General features: G+C 44.5%; 1 long non-coding RNA gene across 1 annotated transcript; it reads left to right on the forward strand.

Moving 5' to 3' along the window:
* The first annotated feature begins 486 nt into the window (after positions 1–486).
* Positions 487–8,271, forward strand: LOC137300387 (uncharacterized). The gene is made up of 3 exons (XR_010958064.1): positions 487–560; positions 1,144–1,256; positions 7,616–8,271. It is a non-coding gene; the product is annotated as an uncharacterized lncRNA (long non-coding RNA).
* The last annotated feature ends 10,320 nt before the right edge of the window (positions 8,272–18,591 follow it).

Genomic DNA, 18,591 nt, shown 5'->3' on the forward strand with positions numbered 1-18,591 from the left:
ACTGAAACTGCCAAGTTCATTTCATAGAGGACTGTTACATCCAACAGAGAGATGGGATATTTCATTACATCGGTCTGGGCTGGATTTGAACCCAGGTCCCCGGAGTGGAAGGTCCATCCCTAACACAAACCTTTCTTCCATCATTTGTAATGGAAGTTGGAGTTAATCAATGCCATAAGCAGACCAAAAGGCAACAGAGTAAACCTATATGAAGCGCATAACTAAACCATCGCAGACTGAACCATGGAAAGGTCTACTAAATTTCATGTGGTAATGTGTCCTGTGACACAAGATACTGCATTTCTAATTTTGAAAGATGTTGGCCTGAATTTTTACTCTGAGCCGTGGAGCGAGCAATAGGGGTTGGGGTGGTGGTGGCATGGGTTGGTGGCGGAGAGGATTTTGGCAAGGGAAATCAGGAAGTATGGATTTCCCAGACATCCTGGTGATTTTCATGTCAGGTTGCCTTTTAAATTTTTTCAGCAGGTTTCTTGTGTGACAGCCAGCCAGATTGATAGGCTGTCTGTCGGATGGGAAAGCAGCCAGGAAGCAGATGCCAGGTAAGTCAGACATCGGGGAGGGGGGGGGGGGGGGGGATGGGGGTTGGGGCCAGGGACATGGGTGGGGGCATGCATAGATCAGGGGATCGGAGACATTGGCGGGGGGGGGGGGGGGGGAGGGGTTGGACATGGAGGGGGATGTCTGCCATTTCCATGTGTCAGATCACGGCAGGTAAGTTTGTTGGGCCTGAAGGAAACACTCCTGCTCCTCCTGGCCCACAAGCCGTGCAATAAAGGCACTCACCCCTTGATTCGGGCCTTCTCGCCTCTTCTTATGTAACAAGAATCCCGCCCCCCCAGGGGTTAAAAATAAAAAAGCTATAAAAACGGAGGAACACAGCCTCCTTTGAAGATTTTACTGACTGACCCACCTCCTGAGAGCACAATGGGGTTCCCTTGCCTCTAACTTTCCTCAATAGCACTTTGGAGAAACACTTTGCCTCTGCCATTTAACTCTCCCGAGTAGCTTGCCTGAGATGAGGAGATCACTGTGGAAGAGTCAGTGTTCCGTGGCACTGGTGAGCTGCACTAATGAGCTTGTTATGTTTTTGGGTTTTACATTTGATATTTGACTTTGATTCAGCACCAACGTCTACTCCCATAAGTGGACCTTACAACCCTGACGATCTGGATTGTACTTTTACCTACTCCGTATCAAGATAATCGATAGTGAGAGGGATGAAGAGAGAATCTTCGGTAGGTGGATTAAATAAACACTTTATCTGAATAAGGCTGAGGTTATAAACCAACAGATAATTTATTAAACACAGAACAGGAAAATAAACAGTATTCAGTAGAACATAACGTATTTGTAGTAACTTATAAACCTTGGTCTCCTTCCTGATATTTCGAAAACAACAAAGATGCTTCCCTGAACTATCTTGATACATAACTAAATCCTTGAAAATGGTAGGTTTTGCCGCTTATGAAGTAACCAATCACTGATTCAAATTACCTCAGACTCTCTGGTGGCTGAAGACTGATTAGTTCATCGCGGGAAGCTCCAGATATATCTATAGTCAGAAACCCTGACACTAGAGCTGCCCATCAAAGGACTAAAGCCAATCATTGACCATGCCCCTTTTTACAGGTCTCAGACACAGTTGTCAATCAAAATCACGACCCTTGCCTGGCTTGGTTATGTCAATCTACACCTGATAACTTGAACTTTCTGTTCAAGAACCTCTGTCAGGACAAAAGACGTTAAGAAGTTGCAGCAGTTTTATTTACATACATTGGCTGCCTTTTTGAGATATTCAAACATAAAGGCTGTTTGTAGACCGAGCCTGGAACCCCATGTGGGTCAGGAGCTTTGAAATTAAAAGCTTGGCCATTTAAACAATGAACATATTAAGCTTTCTATTATGTGACTGGAATCAAAATTCAGGCATATTATTTGAATACCGTCTGCCAAAGCAAAGTGTGCAGCCCCGCACCTTGCAGGAACAGCGCACAGAAAGCAGAATTAACTTTGTATTGACCATAACCCACAAAAAAAAATACAACAAACAATTTACAATGTTTAGATTCCCATTGATAACTCCTGAGGTGGGACGGTCTGGACCTCCGCCTTGCCTTTGATTCCCACCTGGGAGACAGAACAATAGGAATTGTACTTCTGAGCAGTGGGATTGTTTCAGCCAGTGTTTTTCTTTCTCTGAAATGCAGCATATCTGTCCATACAGTGAAGGCCTAGACAACATGACAAGCAAGCAAGATTGAATAACAATTAAACTATGGATACCATGATTTCTTGGCTAGAACTTGGCCCACAACCTTAATGTCACGTGTGCATCAAATGATAAAGCAATTAAAATAGCACCCCATCTGCTTCACTTGAGAACTCATCTTGTTGGCAGTCATTGTCAATGTTACTGACTTAAAGAGCCTATATAGGAAACAGGAGTAGGCCATCCACTCCTCGAGGCTGCTGTGCCACTCTATTTTATCATGTCTGATCTGTACATTAACTCCATTTACCTGCCTTTGGTCGATAATCCCTTACCTAACAAAAATCCATAGATCTTAGTCTTGAAAATTTCAATTGACCCAGCATCCACAGCCTTTTGGGGCAGATAGTTCCAGATTTGCACCATGTGTGGAAAAAGTACTTCCTTTCATCACAACAACTACTTGCGTTTATATAGAGCCTTTAACGTAGTAAAATGTCCCAAGGCGCTTCACAGGAGCATTATCAAACAAAATTTGACACCGAGCCACATAAGATGATATTAGGACAGGTTTTGCAGAGGTAGGTTTTAAGGAGAACTTAAAGGAGGAGAGAGAGGTGGAGAAGTTTAGGGATGGAATTCCAGAGCTTTGGACCTAGGCAGCTGAAGGCACGGCCGCCAATGGTGGAGCGATTAAAATCGTGGATGTGCAAGAGGCCGGAATTGGAAGAGTGCTGAGATCTCGGAAGGTTGTCGGGCTGAAGGAGGTTACAGAGATAGGGAGGGGCGAGGCTATGGAGGGTTTTGAAACTAAGGATGAGAATTTTAAAATCGCAGCGTTGCCGGACCGGGAGCCAATGTAGGTCAGCGAGCACAGGGGTGATGGGTGAACAGGACTTGGTGTGAGTTAGGATACAGGCAGCAGAGTTTTGGATGAGCTCAAGTTTATAGAGGGTGGAAGATGGGAGGCTGGCCAGGAGAGCATTGGAATAGTCAAGTCTAGAGGTAACAAAGGCTTCAGCAGCAGATGAGCTGAGGCAGGAGCATAGATGGGCAATGTTACGGAGGTGGAAGCAGGCGGTCTTGGTGATGGAGCAGATATGGGGTCGGAAACTCATCTCAGGGTCAAATCGCTCACCAAGGTTGCGAATGGTCTGGTTCAGTCTCAGACAGTGGCCAGGGAGAGGGATGGAACTGATGGCTAGGGAATGGAGTTTGTGGCGGGGATTGAAGACAATGGCTTTGGTCTTCCCAAGAGTTAGTTGGAGGAAATATCTGCTTATCCAATACTCATTGTAGGACAAGCAGTGTGACAAATCAGAGGCAGTGGAGGGGTTGAGAGAGATGGTGGTGAGGTAGAGCTGGGTGTCGTCAGCGTACATGTGGAACCTGACGCCATGTCTTCGGACGATGTCGCCAAGGGACAGCATGTAGATGAGAAATAGGAGGGGGCCACCCTGAATGGCCTCGCTCTTATACTGAGATTATGCCCCCTGTTCTGGATTCCCCCACCAAAGGAAATAGCTTCTCTGTGTCTATCTAACCCTTTATCATTTTAAACACCTTAATTAGATCACCTCTCAACCTTCTAAAGTCAAGGGATTACAAACCAAGATTATGCAACCTTTTCTCTTAATTTTACCATTTATGCCCTGGTATCATTCTGGTGAATCTTCGCTGTATTCCCTCCAAGGCCAATATATCTTTTTTCTGAGGTGCGGTGCCCAAAACTGACCAAGGCTGTGTAGAACTGAAGCATCTCTTCTCCACTTTAGTATTCTAACCATCTTGAGATAAAGGCCAACATTCCATTAGCATTTTTGATTGCTTTTTGTGATCTGTGCATATGGACACCCAAATCCCTTTGCTCCTCCACAGCCCCTAGACTCTCAGTATTAAGAAAATATTGCGACTTGTCTTTCTCTGGTCCGAAGTGGATGATCTCACACATTGAACTCCATCTGCCATAGTTTTGCCCAGCATTGGACAGATGGGAAAACAGCTCACAGAATACTTAAAAATGCCCTAATTAATGCAACAATGATAAAATTGATACTGTATGTGCTTGCTTAAAGCCTAATGAACTATATATAAATGTAGTCATTTAAGGCTCCTGTTTATTTTCTGCTAAGAAGTTAGGGGAGAGATAGCAGAGGCACTATTTTATTTATATATATATGTGTGTGTGTGTGTGTGTGTGTGTGTGTGTGTGTAAAGAATTAATTAGAAAAAGGAATAGTGCCAGAGGACTGGCGGATAGCTAATGTGATTCCTATATTTAAAAAGGGAGATACAGCCAGTCCAGGGATCTATTGACCAATTAGCTTAACGTCGGTAATAGGTAAGATAATGGAATCCTTCCTCAAAAATGTAATAGAAAAACATCTAGAAACCAAAAATATAACACAGCAGTCAGCACGGATTTCAAAAGGGAAGGTCATGCTTGACCAACCTTACTGAATTCTTTGAAGAAGTAACAGAAAGAGTAGACAACGGTAATGAAGTAGCTGTAATATATTTGGATTTTCAAAAGGCCTTCGATAAGGTACCGCATAGTAGACTCATGACTAAGGTCAGAGTATGTGGAGTCGGGACAACTAGCAGAATGGATAGCAAGCTGGCTACAAAACAAAAAACAGAGAGTAGGGGCTAAAGGTAGTTACTCAGACTGGCAAAAAGTGGGCTGTGATGTTCCACAAGGATCAGTGCTGGGACCACTGTTGTTCACCATTTACATAAATGATTTGGACTCTGGAATCGGAAGTACAATTTCAAAATTTGCGGATGACACCAATTTGGGGGTATAGGTAATACCGAGGACGACTGCAACAAAATACAGGAAAATATTAATAACCTCGCAGAATGGGTGTGTAATTGGCAAATGAATTTCAATATAGATAAGTGTGAGGTATTAAATTTTGTTTGGAAGACTAAGGGGGCCACATACTGCTTGGATGATAAGAGTCTAAATGGGGTAGAGGAGCAGAGGGATCTGGGGGTACAGATACATAAATCACTAAAAGGAGCGACGCAGGTTAATAAGGCCATTTGTTTAAAAAAAAGCTAAACCAAGCACTGTGGATCATTTCTAGAGGGATAGGAATTGAAAAACAGACGTTATATTAAACTTGTATAGAACCTTGGTTAGACCACACTTGGGGTACTGTGAACAGCTCTGGCCTCCATATTATAAAAAGAATATAGAGGTATTGGAGAAGGTGCAAAAAAGATTTACTAGGATGATACCAGAACTGAGAGGTTATACCTATCAGGAAAGTTTGAGCAGACTGGGGCTCCATTCTCTGGAAAAGAGAAGATGCATTTAAGGGGAAGCTAGATAAACACATGAGGGAGAAAGAATTGGAAGGATATGCTGATCGGGTTAGATGAAGGAGGGAGGAAGCTTGTGTGGAGCATAAACACAGGCATGGACCTGCTGGGCAGAATGGCCTGTTTCTGTGCTGTATGTTATATGTAATTCTATATAATGTGGCAGACCATATGTAGGCCTGGAGTTTCCACTAGATTGCACTGGCTTTTTCAGCAATTCGGCCGAATCAGCACAAAACATCATGGAATTTCAATTTACACCGGCCGTAATTTACGCCTAGCGTAATTTGAGTTTCTGCGATGTTTTGTGTTGGCTTAAAAAAAAATCACGATAAAGCTGGCCCCGCCCACAAAATTGGCCACGACCCCCCGATCGAAACAACAAGGATGGCGAGCTTCCACCAATTGCATCAGCCTGCGGCCGTTCAAGGAGGGTCTTCAAATTAAACTCATATTTTCTTTGGCGAACAGGAACTAGTCGGCACAGTTTAAACATTTTTAAATATTAAATATTTAATTTACTAAGAAACTGTCTAGTGTACACCAGTGAAAGTAGCAAATGGTTCAGTATAGTTTTAGTCATTTTCAGTGATTTTAGATCAAGTTACTCACAGGTGGAGGACCAGACACTTATTAAAAATGTTTTTTTTTGTGATAAACCCATTTTCAGCTGTATTAATCAAACTGCACCAGGTTACCACTTAACTACATCTATGAATATTTTTTATTGCAAAAAATAAATAAATGGTTACACTCTATTAAGCTGCCGGATTGCACAGATTCATGGAAGACTTTATGTTTGTGATTATGTTAATGAATTTTGCAACGTATGTAGGCCCAGAGTTTCCACTAGGTTGCACAGGCTTGTTCAGCAATCTGGCCGAGTCAGCACAAATCATTTCCATTCGCAACTCCTCAGATAATGAAGCAGTCCGTGCCCGCATGCAGCAAGACCTGGCTGATAAGTGGCATGTAACATTCATGCCAGACAAGTGCCAGGCAATGACCATCTCCAACAAGAGAGAGTCGAACCACCTCCTCTTGACATTCAACGGCACTATCATCACCGAATCCCCCACCATCAACATCCTGGGGGTCACCATTGACCAAAGACTTAATTGGACCAGCCACATAAATACTGTGGCTACAAGAGCAGGTCAGAGGCTGGGTATTCTGCAGCGAGTGATTCACCTTCTGACTCCCCAATGCCTTTCCACCATCTACAAGGCACAAGTCCGGAGTGTGATGGAATATTCTCCACTTGCCTAGATGAGTACAGCTCCAACAACACTCAAGAAGCTCAACATCATCCAGAACAAAGCAACCCATTTGATTGGCACCCCATCCACCACCTTAAACATTCACTCCCTTCACCACCGGCGCACCGTGGCTGCATTGTGTACCATCTACAGGATGAACTGCAGCAACTCACCAAGGCTTCTTCGACAGCACCTCCCAAACCCGCGACCTCTACCATCTAAAAGGACAAGGGCAGCAGGCGCATGGGACCACCACCACCTGCATGTTCCCCTCCAAGTCATACACCATCTTGACTTGGAAATATATCGCCATTCCTTCATCGTCGCTGGGTGAAAATCCTGGAACTCTCTACCTAACAGCACTGTGGAAGTACTTTCAACACACGGACTGCAGCGGTTCAAAAAGGCAGCTCACCACCACCTTCTCAAGGGCAATTAGGGATGGGCAATAAATGCTGGCCTTGCCGGCAACGCCCACATCCCATGAATGAATAGAAACATTTTTTTTTAGCCGAAACTCTCAATAAAACCCAGCCTGTGCAATTTGCGCCCAAAGCGGAAATTCAGGGCCGTAATGTATATCTTTATTTGATAGGCAGGTTGTTGCTGAACTGAGCCAATTTCCAGTCAGTAAAAGCAGAACACATTAGCAATCCAGTGGAAACCAATCTTATAATGAACATAACACGGCATTGATAATATGCCCATAGCGAAATCATCTATGGGAATTGATGTGTTCTTATTTAAGGTTCTGTTCCATTGTCCAGATTTTTAAATGATTTTTTCCCCCTCTTAGAATGTAGCTTATTTAAAAGCAATGGTAAATCGCCATCGGCATCTGCATCCCGAAGTGATCTGTTCTGTACCCGAACAGCATCTTTTCTTTGTCTGTCTCCAGCTGGCAAAGAATTCAGAAATTCTTGGAAGGATTCTCACGCGAAGCAGGACTGGATGTCGATCTGCCGTGATCCAGGGTGACTTAATGTTGGAAGCAAGTTTGGGAACACCCCCTGCTCCCTGTCAATGAGATCTGTATTGAATTGACCTCATTAAATTTCCTCTCCTGGCATTTCATGAACCCACCTGGAGGAAAGTAATTGAATGCGTGATGATAATGCACAAGCTTTGCATAATTTGCAAAAACACATTTTAAGTAAAGTTGCTATCAATTGCTTTCCAGTGCAGCCCTAATTTGTTCTCGCATGACAACACGGAAGCAGGCCATTTGGCCCATCCACTTTGTGTTGGTGTTTATTTTCAATGGGAGCATTTCAACACATGAATTTCAGGGGCGAAGAGGGTTTGTCTTTTGTAATTCTCTCATTCACTTAACTGATAAGCTGCATATCTTGTAGCAGATGTCTGAATGCTTTTTTTCCAGACAGTAAATCTTAACAGTTTAGAAACTCAATGACTCTTATGAGAGTGGTGGTTCACCATTGTACTTTTTTCTTCAAGCTTATGAATTCATTGTAAAACATGTTATCCCTTTTGCACTGTTCATAATAAATCCATTAATGACAATTTGGAGAGACGTTGTACAGAAGAGTATTGCTTTCTGCGGTACAGACTAAAATAATTCATGGCCCCAAGCATAAATTACGTGAGTTTTCCTTTCATTATCTGCATCCAGATTTTTATAATACTATATCTTGTATGGCAGTAGAATATATTACCATGCTGTCAACTGCAAAAGAAATTCAGAGGTTGTCTAAATGTACGTTATTGATGGGAATAGGCAGATGAACACGTAAATCAAATGGGGGAAAAAAATGCTTAAATCATTGAAATCATTTTTGTTTCAAGTCACAAGATTGCTGCCAGAGTGATGTCATAAAGTCTGATATTATTTGATAACATTATTACTTATATAAGCAGTACATGCTGGAAATGAAGTCCAGATCAAAAATTGAAATGTCACACTGGTTTCGGGGTACTATTCTTATGCTGGGGTTTGAGGTGCATTGTTTGGATAGCGATGAGGGGACTTTATGCTCATTTGATGAGTGCTGTACCTCACGCGAGACTGCCTCATGCTGGTAGTGGATGCACAGAGAGTTAATGGTCCCAGCCCGAAGCACCAAAAATACTCGCCTTAATTAAACCCAAAATGTACTTCTCCTCCTGTGTGGCGATCGACCGCCGTGAGACCAACAGAACAATGGTTACTGCAATTCAATAGTAACTTAATGACTGCAAAACACTTGGGAACGTCTTGAGGATGTGAAAGGCGCATTTTAAATCCAAGTTTGTTCGTTTGTTTTCCATTGACGTTCTTGGTCTCTCTATCTCTGTTGGCCTCAAATGGAGCTCCCAAATCAACTGAATGGTGAAACGGTCTCCAAGAAGCTCAGGCCTTCTTCACACCCATCACTTTCCTATTGCCTTCAACAACTTTTAATTCTCTCCACAGCCCAAGGCCCACCAATGCTGCTGCCCTATGTGGGGAGGCTCCTCAAACACCCCTCTTGCTCCACAGGATACAAGGAAAATCTCGTCTTCTGTTGGGTACATACTTTTCTCACCTCTAGCCTCTAACCTTTCTCCCTCTGTTGCAAGGATTCCTGTGTATCTCATTCACTTCCAAATTACAATTCCGTATGTTACGACCTACTATTTTACTCTGTGTTCCGGCATACTTGCAACCTCATTTTATCTGTTTATTTTCAAATAACTAAAAATCTAGTACTGAGTACTGCATGTCACGAGAGACTGCTTCATGCTGGTAGTGGATGCACAGAGAGTTAATGGTCCCAGCCCTAAGCACCAAAAATACTCACAGCTGGCGTCACTGCAGTGTATCCGCGAGGCTGAGAGCTACGTGGATAGCACGTTTCAGGAGGTGGTCACCCCGCAGCTTAAGAGAGCACAGGCAGAGAGGGACTGGATGATCACCAGGCAGACAAGGAGGACCAGGCAGGTAGTGCAGGAGTCCCCTGAGTGCATCTCGCTCTCTAACCACTGGTGAGGGAGAGGGTTCCTCTGCGGAGTGCAGCTAGAGCCAAGTCCATAGCACCATGGGTGACTCAGCTGTACAGGGGGAAGGAGAAAGGTCGGGAGAGCAATAGCGATAGAGGATTCTATAGTTAGGGGAGCAATGTCCTTGTGGCGAGGTTCGCTGGTGCTGTGGGGGGGAGTTTAAATGAATTTGGCAAGGGGATGGGTACCAGAATGTAGCGTTGGAAAGGAGAAACAAGGGGCACAAATGATCAGGAGAGAAAACTGGCACGAGAGCAAGTAATAGTACAGTTCCAGGTGGGATCAGACTAAGAGGGAGTACAAGAAATTGTAGGACTGGTTTGCAGTGCATGTGTGTAAACGCACAAAGTGTGGTAAACAAGGTTATTGAGCTGGAGGCGCAAATAGCAACATGGGAATATGATGTTGTGGCCGTAACGGAGACCTGGCTCAAAAAAGGGCAGGATTGGGTACTAAATATTCCTGGATACAAGGTGTTCAGGAAAGATAGGGAAGGAAAGAAAGGAGGGGGGTGGTGGTGGTGGCAGTATTGATGAAGGAGCATATTGCAATACTGGAGAGAGAGGATGTCCTGGAGGGGTCAAGGACAGAATCTATTTGGTGATAGTTAAGAAATAAAAGAGGTGCCATTACACTACTGGGTGTATTCTATAGGCCACCAACTAGTGTGAAGGATATAGAGGAGCAAATTTGCAAGGAAATTACAGAGAGGTGCAAAAGCTATAGAGCAGTGATTACTGAGGGACTTCAACTATCCTAATATAGACTGTGATAATAATAATAATATAAGGGGCAAAGACCGGGAGGAATTTCTGAAATGTGTTCAGTATAACTTTCTTGAGCAATATGTTTCCGGCCCAACGAGGAAGGAGGCATTGCTGGACTTAGTTCTAGCGAATAAGGCAGGCCAAGTGGAGCAAGTGTCAGTGGGGGGAGCATTTAGGGAGCAGCGATCATAGTATCATAAGGTTTAGAATAGCTATGGAAAAGGACACTGACCACTCTAAAGCAAAAATACTGATATTGGAAGAGGGACACTTTCAATGGGATGAGAACAGATCTGACCTGGGTTTGGGTACATTCTAGGCATATTCCCACGAGGCAGAAAGGTCGGGCAACTAAAGCCAGATGACAAAAGGGGTAGTGAGTAAGATGAATTGGAAAAAAGGGGCGTATGACAGATGTCAGGTTGATCAAGTACCTGGCAGAATATAGAAAGTTCAGCGGGGAAGTGAAAAAGGAAATTCGAGGGGCAAAGAGAGAGTATGAGAATAGACTGGCGGCCGACATAAAAGGGAATCCAAAAGTCTTCTACAGGCATGTGAACGGATAGTAAGAGGAGGGGTGGGGCCGATTAGGGACCATAAAGGAGATCTACTCATGGAGGCAGAGGGGATGGCTGAGGTACCAAATGAGTACATTGCATCTGTCTTTACCATTGAAGAAGATGCTGCCAGCGTCTCAGTAAAGGAAGATATAGTTGAGATACTGAATGGGCTAAAAATTGATAAAGAAGAGGTACCAGAAAGGCTAGCTGTACTTGAAGTAGATATGTCACCTGGTCCGGATGGGATGCATCCTAGGTTACTGATTAGTAAGGGTAGAAATTGCAGAGGTACCGGCCATAATCTTCCAAACATCCGTAGATACGGGGGTGGTGCCAGAGGACTGGAGAATTGCAAATATTACACCCTTGTTCAAAAAAGGGTGTAAGGATAAACCCAGCAACTATAGGCCAGTTAGTTTAACCTCAGTGGTGGGGAAACTTTTAGAAACGGTAATCCGGGACAGAATTAACAGTCACTTGGATGAGGGTGGATTGATTAGAGAAAGCCAGCACGGATTTGTTAAAGGCAAATCGTGTTTAACTCACCTGATAGAGTTTTTTGATGAGGTAACAGAGAGGGTAGATGAGGGCAATGCAGTTGATGTTGTGTATACGGACTTTCAATAGGTGTTTGATAAAATGCCGCATGGTAGGCTTATCATCAAGATTGCGGAATAAACTGGGGCAGTAGCAACATGGATACAGAATTTGCTAAGGGACAGGAAACAGAGTAGTGGTGAAGGGTTGTTTTTTGGACTCGAGGGAGGTATATAGTGGTGTTCCCCAGGGGTTGGTGCTTGGACCTCTGCCTTTCTTGATATATATCTTAATGACTTGGACTCGGGTGTACAGGGCACAATTACAAAATTTGCAGGTGACCCAAAACTTGGAAGGGTAGTAAACAGTGACGAGGCTAGGGATAGACTTCAAGAGTTTATAGACAGTCTGGTGGCATGGGCGGACATGTGGCAGATGAAATTTAACGCAGAAAAATGTGAAGTGATACATTTCGGTAGGAAGAATGAGGAGAGGCAATATAAACCAGAGAGCACAACTCTAAAAGAGGTACAGGAGCAGAGAGATCTGGGGGTGTATGTGCACAGATCATTGAAGGTGGCAGGGCTGGTTGAGAAAGAGGTTAAAAAAGAACAGGATCGTGGGCTTTATAAATAGAGGCATAGAGTACAAAAGTATGGAAGTCATGATGAACCTTTATAAAACACTGGTTTGGCCACAACTGGAGTATTGTGTCCAGTTCTGGGCACCACACTTTAGGAATAATGTGAAGGCCTTAGAGAGGGTGCAGAATAGATTTACTAGGATGATTCCAGGGATGAGGGACTTTAGTTATGTGGATATACTGGAGAAGCTGGTGTTGTTCTCCTTGAAACAGAGAAGGTTGCGAGGAGATTTGATAGAGGTATTCAAAATCATGAAGGGTAGATAGAGAGAAACTGTTCCCATTGGCGGAAGGGTCAAGAACCAGAGGGCATAGATTTAAGGTGATTGGCCAAAGAACCAAAGGTGACATGAGGAAAAACTTTTTTACACAGCGAGTGGTTAGGATCTGGAATGCACTGCCTGAGGAGGTGATGGAGGCGGATTTAATCATGGCCTTCAAAAGGGAACTGGATAAGTACTTGAAAGGAAAACATTTGCAGGGCTACGGGGAAAGAGCGGGGAGTGGGACCAGCTGGATTGCTCTTGCATAGAGGCGGCGCGGACTTGATGGGGCGAATGGCCTCCTTCCGTGTTGTAACCTTTCTATGATTCAATGAGAAAGAGATCAACTCATACTGAATGTATGTTTTTGAATGGATGTGTGCCTGTTGTATGTGTTGGTGATCACTTGTTTACGTGCAGTAGGTGGAGATGCAGTCAAACAAATAACAATGGAAAATGATTCTGTCCAGTGAAGGTATGAATCCAAAATAGAAGTTGAATGTCACGAGACAGATACAGGTGCTGATAGTTCCTTATTTACTGTCACGGGAGTGGCATTTCTGCAGTAATAAAAAAAAATGCGAGCCACGTCTGAATATGCAGCCCATGTGGGTGAACAATGTCAAACATAGCAGTGGAGGTAGGCTATAACTTTACTTTCTACAATAGGAGCTGGTTAACTATTCACAGTGATGACAAGTATATACAGTCTCTGGAGATACTGGGATGTTTCACCCAGAATGTTCAAAGCCAGATTCAGCTGAGCATAAACCCGTTGATGTGATACAAAGCATTAGCAAACTTGTGAGGAATGCTCAGGGGATTCTGCCTGCCTTCCAGAATGCCTTCAACAGCAAGATAAATCACTTTATATATCAGCACCCCAACATCTACCAATGAAGATTCCTGGTACAAGGTACAACGAGGGTGCAAATTTTATGAGTCCTCACTGCCAGTGGGAACCCTCACCTGCTGGAAGCACACATTGGAAATTCGGGCATGCCGCCTATGGTTTTCTGGGCTGTCATTTTAAATGGTCAGAGCATTTTTTTTTTAGCAGTGTACCTGTAAGAAATACGATTTCTAGACCAAATCAATAACCATGTATCCCATCTTGCAAAGCTTCAGATGCTTGGCTAAAAAGCAAGGCTGTGGGAAGACCTTGTGTCTGTGAGAATACAAAGGGAGCCAACATTTCACGGGAAATTATATGTTTGACATCAGGCAAAGTGATTGGGAAAATTGCAGAGACAAATGAAGCGTAAAACAGACACTTTGAAGACCAGTTGTCAAAAACAGGTAACAAAGAAGTCCCAAGGCATAATCAAAGATTCAGGACCTGGACACAGACTAATCCTGTTATGTTAGTTTGTTCAGGTAATTAGGTAACCTTCATGATTGGCATACACAGGGTGAGACATCTTAAATGTTTGCATCCAAACAATCAAAATTCAGAGAAAGATAAGGACATGTCCTTCCCCCATAAGCTAGATAGAATTGACAAGTTAATACCATAGAATAGGCTCGGACAAACAGTTAACGCCACAGAATGGATATCGGAAAGATGTATGGAGAAATGGGCACCCTGGGGGGAAGATGTCCAGGACAGGTGACATCATGGGACTAATGTCTTGAAGCAAATACGCTTCAGAAAGATATAAGAACTGAGGCACTGTCCCAGTACAAGTCAGAAGCAGTTTCTGACAATAACACAGGATGCTGTGCTCTACAGGCTGTTCCCCGGGACGCACACCGAGACAGATATGAACTGCTGCTGGAAGACCATCAACTTGGTGAAGGAGGCCCTTTTGTCGCCTGAAACCTGCTGGTCTTCCATCTGAAGGAGCTGTCCATGACCGAGTGCTGCCGACTGGCACGCTCCAAGGTCCAGGAGTACGTGCTGTCGGATGCACTGAAGTGAGGTGCGGCCTACGCCAAGGCTCTATGGGGAAAGGTCACCCCACCTTATATTGTACAGAATGTATTAGAAGATATGTACTGTGATATAAATTGTAATGATGGGATCGCAATATGTACAATCTGTATTGTATTGTTTTTGAACTGTAATTATGTATTTACATTGAACTGTGTGTATCATTACATTTTATGAAATAAAGTATATTTTAAAATTAAAACAAACCCTACGGATCAGACCTGATCATTTTGAAATTTCCTAGGGACAGGTTGCACCATCCTTGTTTATTTGATATAACTGTATTGGAATGCTGTTAAATAAATATTTGTCATTTGGTATAACTGCATTAGAATGTTGTTCTTGTGTTCATAATAAAGCTTGAATGTTCGGTCACACTTGGGACCAAATCACTGTGGAAGTCTTAATAAGAAGGATTAACAACCCTTGGTAGCAACAATAATATATTTCCAACAGTACCCCTGAAATTATGATGCTCCCTGGCAGCAGTGTGGACCCAGGATTCCTCAGGTGATAATGGGCCCCCTGGAACTCCATTGCAAACTTGTGTCCAGTCTCTTTTTCTTATAACTTTTAAAGGGTGAGGGGTTAAATTTCTCTATGCATTAGAATGGTTGGTGAGTCATTGGTATTGTATGTCTCCTAATTTACTTGTGTGGAATGGTGCCCCGTGTTACAACGTGACATGTTTAAAGTTCAGTACTTGCCAAAGTCCAGTCTTGACATATAGGTGTATGTCTTTGGAATAAACTGTAGCACCCTATCATCTCCTACTTAAGTTAAGCTCATCCACAAATCTGCTGCCCATATCCTAACTCGCACCAAATCCTGTTCATCCATCACCCCTCTGCCCGCTGACCTACATTGGCTTCTGGTCTCCGAATGCCTCCATCTTAAAATTCTCATCCTCATGTTCAAATCTCTCCTTGGCCTTGCCCCTCCCCATCTCTGTAACCTCCTCCAGCCCAACAACATTCCAGTCGCTCTGTGTTCCTCCACCTCTGGCCTCTTGTCCATCCCCCACTTCCTTTACCCCAACATTGGCAGCCATGCCTTCAGTTTTCCAGGACCGAAGCTCTAGAATTCCCTCCATAAACCTCTCCACATCTCCTCCTTTAAGACACTGCTGAAAAACAAACTTTTTGACCAAGCTTTTGGTCACCTGTCTGAACGTTTCCTTCTTTGGCTCGGTGTCAATTTTTGTCTGATTACGCTCCTGTGAAGCACTGTGGGACATTTTACTACGTTAAAGGTGCTATATGAATGCAAGTTATTGTTGCAAATGATAGCAGTGTGACCTGTCTAACCGCGCTGCCTCTTTAGGTTTTCTCTGCAATATGTTTTCATTTTTAGACACATTATTTGGGGGATTGAATAGTGTGTGCAGTTAGCACACTATCACAATCTGAAAGATTTTCTTCAGCTTTAAGTACAGTTAGATATTGATTAAATATTGTTATGTGCTAGGCAAAATATTGATAAGCTCTTATGTCCATGGAATAACGCAATTTATACCTTTCAGCCAATGTCCCAGACTCTTCCATCGCCATCCTGTCCCACCGGCAGGCCAGACCCACCAGAGGTGGTGGTACAGTGATATACAGTCAGGAGGGAGTGGCCCTGGAAGTCCTCAACATTGACTCTGGACCCCATGAAATCTCATGGCATCAGGTCAAACATGGATAAGGAAACCTCCTGCTGATTACCACCTACCGTCCTCCCTCAGCTGATGAATCAGTCCTCCTCCATGTTGAGCACCACTTGGGGGTAGCAAGGACACAAAATGTACTCTGGGTGGGGGACGTCAATGTCCATCACCAAGAGTGGCTCGGTAGCATCACTACTGACCGAGCTGGCCGAGTCCTGAAGGACATAAATGCCAGACTGGGCCTGCGGCAGGTGGTGAGCAAACCAACACGAGGGAAAAACCTACTTGACCTCGTCCTCACCAATCTACCTGTCGCAAATGCATCTGTCCATGACAGTGTTGGTAGGAGTGACCACCGCACAGTCCTCGTGGAGATGAAGTCCTGTCTTCGCACTGAGGGCACCATTCAACGTGTTGTGTGGCACTACCACCGTGCTAAATGGGATAGATTCAGAACAGATCTAGCAGCTCAAAACTGGGCATCCATGAGCCACTGTGGGCCATCGGCAGCAGCAGAATTGTATTACAGCACAATCTCATGGCCCGGCATATTCCTCACTCTACCATTACCAACAAACCAGGGGATCAACCCTGGTTCAATGAGGAGTGTAGACGAGCTGCACCAGGCGTACCTAAAAATGAGGTGCCAACCTGGTGAAGCTACAACTCAGGACTATTTACATGCTAAACAGCGGAAGCAACATGCTATGGACAGAGCTAAGCGATTCCACAACCAACGGATCAGAACAAAGCTCTGCAGTCCTGCCACATCCAGTCGTGAATGGTGGTGGACAATTAAACAACTAATGGGAGGAGGAGGCTCTGCAAACATCCCCATCCTCAATAATGGCGGAGTCCAGCACGTGAGTGCAAAAGACAAGGCTGAAGTGTTTGCAACCATCTTCAGCCAGAAGTGCCGAGTGGATGATCCATCTCGGCCTCCTCCCGATATCCCCACCATCACAGAAGCCAGTCTTCGGTCAATTCGATTCATTCCATGTGATATCAAGAAACGGCTGAGTGCACTGGATACAGCAAAGACAATGGACCCTGACAACATCCTAGCTGTAGTGCTGAAGACTTGTGCTCCAGAACTAGCTGCGCCTCTAGCCAAACTGTTCCAGTACAGCTACGTCACTGGCATCTACCCGACAATGTGGAAAATTGCCCAGGTATGTCGTGTCCACAAAAAGCAGAACAAATACAATCTGGCCAATTACCGCCCCATCAGTCTACTCTCAATCATCAGCAAAGTGATGGAAGGTGTCGTCAACAGTGCTATCAAGCGACACTTACCAATAACCTGCTCACCGATGTTCAGTTTGGGTTCCGCCAGGACCACTCAGCTCCAGACCTCATTACAGCCTTGGTCCAAACATGGACAAAAGAACTCAATTCCAGAGGTGAGGTGAGAGTGACTGCCATTGACATCAAGGCAGCATTTGACCGAGTGTGGCACCAAGGAGCCCTGGTAAAATTGAAGTCAATGGGAATTAGGGGAAAACTCTCCAGTGGCTGGAATCATACCTAGCACAAAGGAAGATGGTAGTGGTTGTTGGAGGCCAATCATCTCAGCCCCAGGGCATTGCTGCAGGAGTTCCTCAAGGCAGTGTCCTAGGTCCAACCATCTTCAGCTGGTTCATCAATGACCTTCCCTCCATCATAAGGTCAGAAATGGGGTTGTTCACTGATGATTGCACAGTGTTCAGTTCCATTCGCAACCACTCAAATAATGAAGCAGTCCGAGCCCGCATGCAGCAAGACCTGGACAACATCCAGGCTTGGGCTGATAAGTGGCAAGTAACATTCGCGCCAGATAAGTGCCAGGCAATGACCATCTCCAACAAGAGAGAGTCTAACCACCTCCCCTTGACATTCAACGGCATTACCATCGCTGAATCCCCCACCATCAACATCCTGGGGGTCACCATTGACCAGAAACTTAACTGGACCAGCCATATAAATACTGTGGCTACGAGAGCAGGTCAGAGGCTGGGTATTCTGTGGTGAGTGCCTCACCTCCTGACTCCCCAAAGCCTTTCCACCATCTACAAGGCACAAGTCAAGAGTGTGATGGAATTCTCTCCACTTGCTTGGATGAGTGCAGCTCCAACAACGCTCAAGAAGCTCGACACCATCCAGGACAAAGCAGCCAGCTTGATTGGCACCCCATCCACCTCCCTAAACATTCACTCCCTTCACCACCGGCGCACAGTGGCTGCAGTGTGTACCATCCACAGGATGCACTGCAGCAACTCGCCAAGGCTTCTTCGACAGCTCCTCCCAAACCCGCGACCTCTACCACCTAGAAGGACAAGAGCAGCAGGCACATGGGAACAACACCACCTGCACGTTCCCCTCCAAGTCACACACCATCCCGACTTGAAAATATATCGCCGTTTCTTCATCGTCGCTGGGTCAAAATCCTGGAACTCCCTTCCT

Source organism: Heptranchias perlo, chromosome 31 (assembly GCF_035084215.1).
Source record: "Heptranchias perlo isolate sHepPer1 chromosome 31, sHepPer1.hap1, whole genome shotgun sequence".
Lineage (NCBI taxonomy): Eukaryota > Metazoa > Chordata > Chondrichthyes > Hexanchiformes > Hexanchidae > Heptranchias > Heptranchias perlo.